The 11890-nt window shown below is 43.2% G+C and overlaps 1 protein-coding gene across 1 annotated transcript in view; it reads right to left on the bottom strand.

Annotated features, from left to right (window-relative positions):
• LOC109923972 (cysteine/serine-rich nuclear protein 2-like) overlaps nt 1-11890 on the bottom strand; it is a 48323-nt gene that overhangs the window by 30115 nt on the left and 6318 nt on the right. Inside the window, exon 2 of the mRNA XM_048618845.1 lies at nt 11545-11699. The gene's annotated coding sequence lies outside the window, so the exon portion shown is untranslated. The remainder of the gene's footprint in view (nt 1-11544; nt 11700-11890) is intronic.

Below are 11890 nucleotides of genomic sequence, written 5' to 3'. Positions count from 1 at the left end.
GTGAAGATTAAATAGACTGAGGCTTTATTCTCTGGAGTTTAAAGAAACAAGAGGTGGTGATCTCATTGAATCATAAAATTCTTCCAGAGCCTGACAGGATAGGTGTAGGAAGGATGCTTCCCATGGCTAAAGGGTCTAGAACCAGGAGACCATCTCAGAGTAAGGTGATGGCCATTTAGGACTGACACGAGAAGGAATTTCTGCACTCAGGGCAGTTAATCTTTTGAATTATCTATCACAGAGGAATGTAGAGGCTCAATGATGTATTTAAGACAGATGGATAGATTTCTACATCTTAAAAACATCAAGGGATGTGGAGGTTGCACAGTAAAATGGTGTCAGAGACAAAATTCACCAGCGATCACACTGAATGGCATCCTCCTGCTGCTCATGTTTTACATTCTTAAAAGTACATTGCATTTTATAAAAACAGCTTTATTAAAATCCTGAGGAGTTTCAATTTAGCAAATATCAAATACAGCCTTTTAGCTAAGAACACACAGTCAGAACAAGCACCCAGTCCTTTAAGAACCTTTGGATGATCTGTACAAACAGAGGCAGGATTAAAAAGACAAAGTGAGGCATTTAAAAAATCTTTTGTAAACCCACGCGCAAAGCTGCAATTTGCTGAATGCAGTGAATGGTCTGAGCAAGAAGTGGTCTGAGCCTGTTAACATTCAATTACCAACAATTTAGAAATGCTGCATCTATTTCATTATGCGGCCATACCTTTCACTTGTGGAAAAAAATTGTGGCTATTTATTTGTAGAAAGTTTTCAGCCATGTTCACAGAAGACAGCACATCACATGCTTCTGCTGTTGCTTGGGATTTATCACCAATTCAACTCTTATAATCACCACACAAGTTCGCTTTTTGTTCCCACTGAGTGACCTGCCAACTATCTACCTGAAAAACTAGCCAATTGACAACCAGTGGATGGCCAAGGGGGCAGTCTTCCGGTCTTTAGATACAGGAAAATGTTCATCTGTCGCCCAGTAAGGTAGAGATTGGAACCAGGAATGGGCCATTCAACCTGTTGTCATTTTATTAGATCAAGGTTGGTCTGCATCTCAAACCCATTTATCTAACTTTTCTCCATCTATTACTATCTATAATAATCAGAATGCCAGTTTTTGAATGTATCATAAAAGGGATTGAACAGATTTTAAGAGAGATCCTTGAGGCAAGGATTGTTAGCTCTGGATAATAAAGCACCTCAATCAGTTATCAGAGGTATCGTCATTCAGATGAGGTGGGTGTTAAAGAACCAACTCAAAGAGGATCATGGGGTGTTCTCATGTCCTGAGCCAATATTCCTTCCTCAAATCAACACCAATGAAAACAGATCAACTGGTCACATCTCAGTTGTGGGATTTTTAAATGCAGATACAGCTGCAGATTTTATTTAACCAATTACACATGCTAAGGCAACTCATTGTATTCGAGGCATGAAGAAGCTCTTTGCAAATGCAAGTGTTCCCTTCTCTCGAAGATTGTTGTTAGGGAATATTTCGGAAAAATACAGAGACCTAAGGGAAGGAAGGCATTAACTAGTCAACTGGAACCTGCAGCTCACAAACTTGACCAAAAAACCATTGATTTAAAGTCCCAATTATCCCCTACATTATCCAAATAGCTAATACAAAACATTAAAATCATCTGGCTATCTCTTCTGTTTGGACTTCACAACAAACCACAAGTCTGCAGCCTAGCTTGTAGTGAGCTCCCTTCAGCAGAGGCTCTGCAAACAAACGAACGTTACCGTGGAAACGCTCCGCCACAAACTATTTAAAAACATGTCACATGCTTTCCATTCCAATTTCACTCCAGGTCAGGTCACTGTGTATAATTTACAAACGTTTGAAGTCCAACAATAATTATGTAAATCTATTTGGCTACTGTTTAGATTGATCCAGTTTCTCACACTTCCTGACAAAAAGGTAAACTTGGGTTTTTGCGCTGCCTTTCCAGGTTTTTCATCTGAAAAAGGTTAGTTATATTTTTTTTTAAATCCGTTTGTCATATTAGAAACATTTGACCACAACTCCATGTATTTTAGATGCATTTGCAATCTGTCACTACTTTCGATCTTCACATAAATGCTGACAGCTCGTGTTAGACAATGATCTCTGTACATTACGAAGGAGAAAGTGCTGTCAACGTAAAGACACCTCAAACACCACCTTCCCACTCCTGCAAAAAGAAAAATTTGGTGAGGGGCTCGTCTCCAAGAAAGTGTACGTGCAGGAAAGGCAATCCTAGTCAGTACTAATCCGAAACAGCATTAGTGCTGAGACCTAGGGGCGACAGCGCTCTCGCACTTAAATAGCAGCTAATTAAAGATGCATTATACAAATGATTTTTAAAAACAAACAGCAAATTGCATTACAACGGGCACAAATAAAATGTCTTCTCTCCGGTTGGAGATGAATATTCATCGTTGATGATTTTAGGTCTCCGGGGAGTGGGGGAGGGGGCATTTTTTTTTAACTCCTTCAGTCCTTTAAAGATCACCTGAGAGCCCTTATTTGTATAATACCATATTAAATAGTAGTTCTGATTTTCATCTCTTTCCAATCACTTTCATGATATTTCACTATCAACATGCTTTTTAATCATTTTGCGAATATTCCATTCATATGCTGGATGTGGCTGTAATGGTAAACTGGCAGTCCCAAGAGACTCCGTGATGTCGAGGGCCAGTCTTACATAAAGAGATATTTTTAGCAAAGAAAATATGCTACGGGTACGAGATAAAGAGGCTAAATCTTTCTCTTGCTGCTTTTGCATTCCATGTAAAATTGGTTTGAATTGGTTCCCAGGATGGGAATTCTAAAATTGAGACATTGGTAGAATAGGAGCCGACATAGGTCAGCAACGACAGGTAATGGGTGAATGCAATTTGTTGCAAATTGGAATACAGGCACAATTTTGCATGAGTTCAAGTTCCCGGAGAGTGGGAATCCGGGAGGGCAGCCAGGAAATCACTGGAATAGTGAAATGTGGTGGCACTAAAAGCATTGAAGCGATTTCAACAGCATGGGTTAAAATAGTCCTGCTCCTCTGATGCTGCTTGGCCTGCTGTGTTCATCCAGCTCTACACCTTGTTATCTCTAAACATAACAATGAACAGGATAGGATTAGCCCACGGAAACAAAAATATAGCAGGACAGTGGACTGTACACTTTCAATCTTGAGGCAAAATTGTAGTAAGATTCATTTTAAAACGTTGGGATCCCCAGTGAAGTACATCATGAGCGGTCAGCCACTGAATCTTCTGTCCTTTTCTGTCAGAAGGTAGGATGAGAAACAAAGGGGCATGTAAATAAAGCAGAATTCCTACGTGTGGAAACAGGCATTTAGCCCACCATGTCCATGTCCACACAGACTCTCCAGAGAGCATCTGACTCAGACTCATCCCTGTACCCTATCCCTGTAACCCTGTATTTCCCATGGCTAATCCATCCAACCTATACATCCCTAGACAGTAAGGGGTAATTTAGCATGTCCAATCCACCTACCCTGCACATCTTTGGACTGTAGAAGGAAACCGGAGCACCTGGGGGGAAACCCACACAGACACGGGGAGAATGTGCAAATTCCACACAGACAGTTGTTCGAGGCTGGAATCGAACCCAGGTCCCTGGCGCTGTGAGGCAGCAGTGCTAACCACTGAGCCACCATGCCGGCTCATTAGTTGGTCACCTACCCTCTACAGCAGCTGAGACAATAAACCGAAGACATTATTGTGACTGGACCAATTTCTGATCTAAGAAGTTTATGCCTTTCTCAAAACACTGTCCAACTTCCCTGAAAAGATGGGTTCCTCAAATTCTACCAACGCAACTGTTTTATTTAAGCAAGAGAAATATTTTGGATATCAAATACCTGCATTGCTCCACATCCCAGATACATTGGTAATTGCTGAGAAGAGATTAGGTCCCAAGGATGAAAATGCTGATATTGTATATGCCCCTTTGGAGCATAAACATAAGTCTTCTTTGGGTTGATGTAACATGTATTGGGTCTGCATGAATAAATGGTCATAAGTTCATGAATCCTTGTCCTGTTTGTGACAAAGAAAAATGCACCATCTTCTTCTTCTTCTTTGTTGTCTATGACAATGTAACTGAGCAAGAGCACATAAGAACTGGGAACAATGTCACATGACTTTGCTTTGTCACCAGCACAGATAAAGGAAAGAACTGGAGCACTCCCATTGATTTGACAGATTATCAAATAGCTCAGCACATTAACAAGTGGACAACATTTGCTGTGGGGTCAGGACATGGTATTGAACTCAGTTCTGGACGCCTCACTATCCCAGCTTATGCTTTGAGAATGAATAAAATTATAGGCGAGTTACATGTTTGGATGGTCCACAACTACTCAACTTATTTTCAGGGTGGCATCGATCTGTCTCAAGACAATGGACTGCACCCAGGGTGTATCACTTATGTATTTGAACATTGTCAGTTACAGCAGTTGAGGCTAATTCAAGAGTGGCAGTCCCTTCTACAGCTGGTACAGATGAACCGTGTTGGTTTGGGATGAACTGATGAGATTTTCATTCTGCTGCACTCCTTTCCACTATCTGGTCATTTCCTTTGTTCTCTGCTCGTCTCCAGGCTCTCTGGTTAGCAGTGAGGATTTCCCTCGCATCGATTCTCAATCCCAGTCAACTTGGAATCTTGTTTAGAGATGTCCTTACGTCACTGAAGTTCCTATAGTGAGCTCACCACAGGGTATGTCTTTGAGAATGCGGCCATCATCCATTCAGCTCATGTGACCCAGCTCTCAGAGCTGCTACTGACTCAAGAGTGAAAAATCTGGGATCCTAGAACGCTGGTGGACTTCCACATTTGGCAGTCTGAGATACCCAATATTCCCCAGGAGGCAGTGCAGGTGGAAGCTATTCAGGCTTGTTTCTTGGGATACCAGCATGGTGCCAAACAGCAATGCATGCACTACACATGTTGGTCTTGGCACAGTCTTGCCAAGTTGAACAGCTTGCCATCAGCTCTCATGCAGATAGACACCCTCATTGAGGCACCAAACACACAATAGCAACATGGAGAAAAATAGGTCAAACAGTTGGCATTAAGTCACAGCCCTGCCTTACTCTACTACTAACATTAAACAGCCTTCTATTATGCTTCATTTTAATTGACAGAAGTGTGCATGTTCTTGTGGAAAGAAGTAGTGCGTAAGAGTCCAAATGGGATAGGTGACATTGTTTCACTAACCTTCTGTTCAAAATGAGCAGAAAATGCATTGAGCTAGTCAGGTAGGGATGTATTGTTGTTTGCAATTCTGTTTAACTTCGCTTTGTAGCCCATTGTGTCACATAGGCCTTGCCACAAACAACAGGTGTCCGTGTGGGTGGTCTGGGTCTAAAGGTTATGTCAGTCTCCTACTTATTGATTACAGCTCCACCTTCAACACCATAATTCCAAACAAATTCATCTCCAAACTCCGAGACTTAAGTCTCTGCTTCCCTCTAACTGGATCCTTCACTTCCTGACCCACAGACCGCAATCAGGAAGAAGAGATGACAACACCTCCTCCACAATAATCCTCAACAAGGTGCCCTGCAAGGCTGTGTACTCAGTCCCCTGCTATACTTCTTATACACTCTATTGTGTGGCCAAATTCTGCCTCAACTCCATTTACTAGTTTGCTGATGACACCATTGTCTCAACGTTGTTTGAGATCCAACCTACAAAGTACAGCATTGTGTAAACACATTAGCAAAACAAAGGAGCTGGTCATTGACTTCAGGAAGCAGAACGGAGGGCACGCCCTGCATCAATGGTGCTGAGGTGGAGATGGTCGAGAACATCAAATTCCTGGGAATGATGATCAATCTGTCCACCCATGTTGACGCAACAGTCAAGAAAGCACAACATCTCTACTTCCTCAGGAGGGCAAGGAAATTTAGCATATTCATAAGGACCAATTTTTATAGATGCACCATAGAAAGCATCCTATCTGGGTGCATCACAGTGTGGTTTGTGAACTGCTCTTCCCAAGACTGCAAGAAACTATAGAGAATCGTGAACGCAGCCCAGTCCATCTCGCAAACCGGCTTTCCATCCATTGACTCCATCAATACTTCCTGCTGCCTCAGGAAAGCAACCAACATAATCAAAGAACCCCTCCTCCACCTCGGTTATACCCTCCTCTGCCTGACAGAGGATAGAGAAGTTTGAATACATGTACAAATAGAAATCAAGAATAGCTTCTTCCCTACTGTTATTAGACTTTTGAACGGACCTTTTAAATGTTAATGTTGATCTCTCTTTCTCTGTACCTCCTCTGTGGCTGTAACACTATGTTTTGCTCCCCTGATGTACTTTTATGGTACAATCTACCTGTATAGCACACAAAACAGCACTTTTCACTATCGTGGTACATGTAGTTGGACCAAAGGGTCCTTTTCCATGCTGCACAACTGTCTACGTGACAATAATAAAATCAAATGGTCAGACATTTTCCACAGCGGTTTGAAGAGTTTATCTCTGCTAATGAGATCAAAGGACTTAGTGAGGTCCACGAGGGCATGTAGAGTGGTGTGCGCTGTCTGTGGCACTTCTCCTGTAACTGCCAAAGTGAGAAACTGAAACCTGTCAAATTGTAGCTCAGAAGCTGCACTGAGTCTCAGGATAGATGTAGGATGCCAGAATCTATACAATCTAGTCACAGCAATGCAGGGAAAGACCTTCCCTGGAATACTTAAGGGGATGCCTCGTTACAGGCCCCAAAATTCCTTTTTTTTAAAATACAAGATGACTTTGCATTAAACATGTCTCGAGACAAACCTTTCCATCAGACACAAAGCTCATAGAGATGCTGTGGCTTAGCTGGTTTTCCACTTTTGACGATTGCAGGTGGAATGCCATTGTTTCCTGGGCATTCACCTCTGGCAAGATGGTCAATGGCTTTCTTGAGCTCTACTACAGTAGGCTGTTGTCCAGCTGCTCCAGGCAGAAAAATCATTAATGGCACCGACAGCTTCTTTTGTGACAACATTCTCCATTGGGTAGAGTTTGAGATTGTGCTCCAACTACCTTTCCATTTGCTTGTTCAGTTCATCAGGCATTAAGTTTATCAAACATTAGCAATAGCTTGAAGCTGGTATCTGCCCACCTTCAGCTGCAGTTGAGTAACATTTTGAACAATTTAGGGCGACACGGTGGCACAGTGGTTAGCACTGCTGCCTCACAGCGCCAGGGACCTGGGTTCGATTCCAGCCTCGGGCGACTGTCTGTGTGGAGTTTGCACATTCTCCCCGTGTCTGCGTGGGTTTCCTCCGGGTGCTCCGGTTTCCTCCCACAGTCCAAAAATGTGCAGGTTAGGTGAATTGGCCATGCTAAATTGCCCGTAGTGTTCAGGGAGGTAGAGGGTGTATATTAGGTGGGTCATAGGGGAACGGATCTGGGTGGGATGCTCTGAGGTTCGGTGTGGACTTGTTGGGCCGAAGGGCGTGTTTCCACACTGTAGGGATTCTAATTCTAATTCAATACGTGCCTGTTGAAGGTAATCCACATCACTGTGGATACAGTGAAGAGTATGGAGCAGGGACTGGCAAATATCACAGCTACAAACACCCAGTAGCAATGTTCAAGAGGATTAGTTTGGATTCCTGGAAATTGTGTGTAAATCATTGCTGGCACTCAGCCAGTAATCCCAATTAATTTATACTGGAGCCAGAGGTCTCCTCTCTTGCAGGTTTAGGATTCTGCTAGTTAAAATCAGTTAAACAAGGCAGCATAAATGTACCAGTCACCTGGGGCTTGAACTCATCATACACCATGACAACGGGCTCTTCTGGCCTAGTGGTAGCATCCCTACCTCCAGATCAAGAGGCCCAGGTTGAAGTGCCACCTGCTCCAGAGGTGTGACATAAGACTTCTGAAGAGGGTATTTAGAAAATATCCACGCCTAAACAAGTGTGGCTATTGTCTCAGGTCTATCATTGCTGGTGGAGTTCAAAATATTCTCTTGGCAAGTGCCAACTGCCTTCTTGTCATTGATGAACTCTGTTTGAGGTAGGGTGTCAAGTGCCTGGGCCATAGATTCTCTTGACAAGACTGAAGAAACCCCACATCATGGATGTCCACAAGTGTTTAGACCTCCTACACTCTTTCCACTGTTTGTTCTTTATGTTCAGAGTTCACTGCTGTATCACTGCCTTCAGACATCTGTAGAACTGCCACTGAGCTGTGGAAGAGTTTCCAGTCAATGAAAATGGTTAGGTCCTATTTTCAAACCTGTCACCACATTCCCGGATAGAGAGATCAGGGACCTCTTTGCACATACTTGCTATGCTGGTCTTCAGGGTTTGCCAGGCATTATCGACACAGTGTAGTTCCTAGTGGCTGGAGGATGAGAGGTCAGCATGAAAAGACCATAAGATGTAGGCCATTCAGTCCATCAAGTCTGCTCTACCATTCAATGAGACCATGCTCAACTCCATTTTCCTGCCTTTTCCCCATAACCCTCGATTCCTTTGATTAATAAAATCAGCCTTACTCTTGAATATGTACTAATATCGCCTCTAGTCCTAGTCTATCCCACAAGGGGAAACAACCTTACCACATCTACACTGAATTGAGGCTCTGAAATAAGCAGGGCTTTCTCAACGGGGCCTTTGAAGCCTTCAATGTTCATTTTCTTGTGCATCGTTTCTATTACCTTGACTATTTGGGAGCTAGGCTGTTGGGGATGGCAAGAGGTTAGATAAGGCAGCAATGAATGTGTACCTGTCATATCATTGGTGATGTGGACATCTGTGGTCCCTTGTTCGAGTTCGTATTATCAGGCAAGTGCCATTGTTCACACCACTGGTGCTGCCACAAAGTCTTGTGCTTGTTTCTCTAGCAGAACAGGGTTTTAGTTATGACAAAGTCACATTCAAGATATTTCATCAGGAGGAAGACTGTTAGAAGTTGCTTTCCCTACTCCTTCTTTACCCATCACACTCTTCCAAAATTTTGTCCTTCTAGAGTATGATGTTGAAACCTCCAGAGGATCGGTTTGTCATCCATTAGGACTCAGGCTAGGGATCATGTTCAGAATAGAATTCCTCCTTCGTCCTGTCCATTGACTCAACTGTAGGAGCGTATGCACTGATGACAGCGACATGCCAATTCTGATGAGGGTCAGTTGGGTATTCATGAGGCACAAGCAATAGATCAGGTTAGAAGATGTAGAGGTGAATCCCTGCCAGATTTGGAAGGATTGTTTGGAGCCTTGGATGGCTGTGAGAGGGGCAGTGTAAGGGCAGGTGAGGCACTTGGAAAGGTTGATGAAGGAGTCGTGGAGTGAGAGATCCCTACGGAAAGTAGATACGGGTGGGGACGAAAATATTTCCCACTGACCAATCTCTAAAATTCCCTACCTGCATCACCTATCACCATCCAACTGACCTTCCCCCAGTCACACACCCCCCCCCATTTATTTCTGAGCTCCCTTCCCCCTCCCCAGTCCTGAAGAAGGGTCCAGACCCAAAATGTTGGCTTTCTTGCTCCTCAGATGCTGTCAGACCTGCTGTGCTACACATTTTATCAACTGACTTCCTGCATCTGCAGTCCTCTCTATCACCTTGTTCATTCAGTTGGCTTTCTCCTACATATCTTACTTTGGGCAGCAATATCGCTATGATGCCAGAGTTCCCAAACTAAGATAGCAGTTGGCACTCAGTACTGTCACTGTTGAAGTTGTCCATGAAGATCTTGCTATTCTAGGCTCCAAACTTCATTTTGATGAGTGGAAGATGTTTGTGAGAGATTTTGAGTGTACAACAGACTGAGTAAGGCACTTCAATGGTAACAGAGATAACAAGGTGTAGAGCTGGATGAACACAGCAGGCTAAGGAGCAGAGGAGTAGGAAAGCTGACGTTTCGGGCCTAGACCCTTCTTCAGAAATCAATGGCGACAGCTCAGTTTTGGCAGTGCATTAGCTAGGGTACTATGCATGAATTGTTGTTTGGGTTCCTCTTGACACCATGCTGCTCTACATATCTCTACATGTCTCCTTTCTTCTACTTCATTAGAGTATTCAGAATTGGACCATTAAATTTCATTTGGGGGGGGTTCAGCTGCAAATTCCTCATCCTCTCAATGTAGGCAGCTCTTCTTGGAGGTGAATTTAAAAGGGATGAACAAGAAAACTCATCAAAACTCCTTGGACAACACATTCCAAATCCATGATCACTTCCATGTAGATGGACAAGGGCAACAGACATATGGGAACACCAACATCTGCAAGCTCCCTTCCAAGTCACGCAACTGTTCCTTCAGCATCACTGGGTCAAAATGCTGGAATTCCCTCCCTAACGAAATTGAGAGTCTACTTGCACCACATAGACTGCAGTGGCTCAAGAAGGCAGTTCACCACCACCTTCAAGGGCAACTAGGGATGGGCAATAAATGCTGATCCAGCCAGCGATGCCCATATCCTCAGAGTGAATATGAAAGGCACTGGGGAGACAGGAGATGAGTTACCTGCTACATCTCCGACCTGCTGTTGTAGCTACAGTATTTACAGTTCAGTTTCTGGTCAATGATAATCCTCAGGATGTTGATAGTGAGTGATTCAGCAATAGTAATCCCCTTGAATGTCAACTGGAGATGGTTAGATTCTCTTGTTAGAGATGATCATTGCCTGGCACAATTGTTATTTGCCACATGTCAAGCCTTGGTCAGTTCAAGGTCTTGTTGCATTTGGACACAGACTGCTTCTATTTCTAAGTAGTAGCAAATGGTGCTGAATATTGTGCAATCATTGGCAAACATCCCCACTTCTGACCTTATGATGGAGAGAAAGTCATTGATGAAGCAGCTGAAGATGGTTGGGCCCAGGACACTACCCTGACAAACTCCTGCTGAGATGACTGACCTCCAACAACCACAGCCATCTTCCTTTGTGCTGGGTATAACTCCAACCAACAGTTTGCCCTCAATTCCCAGTTAGTTCGGTTTTGCTAGGGCTCCTTGATGCTGCGCTCGATCAACTGGTGAATTCAACCGCAGTCACTCTCACCTGAACCATTTGACTCATTTGTCTATTTTAAATGAGTCAAATTTGGAAAAGAATCTAACAGTGGAATGCAAACTGGATTACAATTACAATACTGGTTTGGTTTTTAAATAGGTAAAATCACTAAACATGAGCAGTTTACACAGCGAAGAAAAAACACTTGTTACTTTGGGCAAAGTGGTTCAGCCCCAGCACCTGATGAGGTGAAAAAGACTCAAATATCTCTGAATTGTTTTGGAGGCAATTTGCACACCTCAATTAAAAATGCTTGTAAAAAAAGCTACACAGATTGGAAAAAAACATCAGTGCAGGGGCTTTTCTGAGGTGGTGCAACACAAATGCAATGAATAAATGTAGACATTCATTTAAATGTTTTATTAATTTAACAAGGACAAGAATCATCAGGAAAGATAGAAAAGGGACATGTATGGAGAGGTTATTCTTTTATCACTTATTCATTTCCATTTAAATGTACTTGACTATATTGACAGTACTTAACTGTGGAGTCACCCATTTTCCTAGCCAATGCTGGTGACATCGAGCGACCTGGACAGAGACATCACTAAGCTTGAGAATGTCAGCTGCCACTGATTTCATGCCTGCAGCTCAACAGTTGTTTATTCAACTCCCTCACACGACCAGGCTCAGCAATGTCTGTAAACCAAGCATTGAAGAAGTCGTCAGGGACTCCTATTAAAAACCAAATGAGCTCCAAGGTAAAATTTCAAGGCCTTTAAGCTCAAACAGAGCAAGAACCATTATATAGCCATTCTATTTCTGACATCCTACAATACAAACGTATATGTTACACTCAATGGGTGGGGGGGTGGTGTGTGGGGGGGGGG

The sequence above is a fragment of the Rhincodon typus genome, chromosome 41 (assembly GCF_021869965.1).
Source record: "Rhincodon typus isolate 14 chromosome 41, sRhiTyp1.1, whole genome shotgun sequence".
NCBI classification, from domain to species: domain Eukaryota; kingdom Metazoa; phylum Chordata; class Chondrichthyes; order Orectolobiformes; family Rhincodontidae; genus Rhincodon; species Rhincodon typus.
This window is presented reverse-complemented; position numbering and strand designations above follow the sequence as displayed.